We start from the raw sequence: 939 nt of genomic DNA on the forward strand, positions 1-939 counted from the left end.
AATGATAAAGGATCTATCTTTCTGTGTATTCTCAGCACATTACACTTGTCTACATTGAGATTCAATTGCCATTCCCTGCACCATGCGTCAATTCACTGCAGATCCTCCTGCATTTCAGTACAATTTTCCATTGTTACAACATCTCGATACACCACAGCATCATCTGCAAAAAGCCTCAGTGAACTTCCGATGTCATCCACAAGGTCATTTATGTATATTGTGAATAGCAACGGTCCTATGACACTCCCCTGCGGCAAACCGAGTCATCTCGAGGCAGGAAAAAATCCCTGACCCTGCCGGAAATCGAGCCCTGGACCTCGGGCGCGGGAAGCGAGAATGCTACCGCAAGACCACGAGCTGCGGACTTTATTTCATCAATAATCGTCAGCATATATATGCGGACTGAAGCGACGAATGAAAATTTGCTTCAAGGCTGGGATTCGAACCCAGGTCTCCTGCTCACTAGGCAGATGCGCTAACCACTACGCCACCCTGGCACAATGGCTTTGCACAACTGCACGAGCTACCCTAGCACGCCTCCCTCTTCAACACAAATTCCAATTCGCGCCTCAGCCCACTTTGTGTCCCTCCTAAACTCGAGCAGCATTGCAGAAGCTTTCCAACTCTATTTGCAATAGCACCTAAGCATCGAATGAAACAGGGGATCCTTTCTGTAATCCAGGCATAGGTGCTTTTATGAAATGAAGTTGCATTGGATGAAGCGTGAATGGGAATTTGGATGGAGGAGGGAGCGTCCTATGGTACTCTGTGCAGTTGTCCATAGCCTCATAAATTGGTAAGAGATGGAACTGATCCCCCGTGGCACACAAAACAGGTCCGAACTCTGTTGCAGAGGCAACGGAAAAAGCATACGAAGTTCAGAAGAACGCGAAATCCCGAAGATTGGCTAAAATTTACAGACGCGCGAAATTTGGCACG

General features: G+C 47.6%; 1 non-coding gene across 1 annotated transcript; it reads right to left on the reverse strand.

Annotated features, from left to right (window-relative positions):
- Positions 1 to 423: 423 nt before the first annotated feature.
- Trnat-agu (transfer RNA threonine (anticodon AGU)) lies at positions 424 to 497 on the reverse strand. Its single transcript has one exon. It is a non-coding gene; the product is annotated as a tRNA-Thr (tRNA).
- Between the last annotated feature and the right edge of the window lie 442 nt (positions 498 to 939).

The sequence above is a fragment of the Schistocerca cancellata genome, chromosome 12 (genome assembly GCF_023864275.1).
Source record: "Schistocerca cancellata isolate TAMUIC-IGC-003103 chromosome 12, iqSchCanc2.1, whole genome shotgun sequence".
Classification (NCBI taxonomy): domain Eukaryota; kingdom Metazoa; phylum Arthropoda; class Insecta; order Orthoptera; family Acrididae; genus Schistocerca; species Schistocerca cancellata.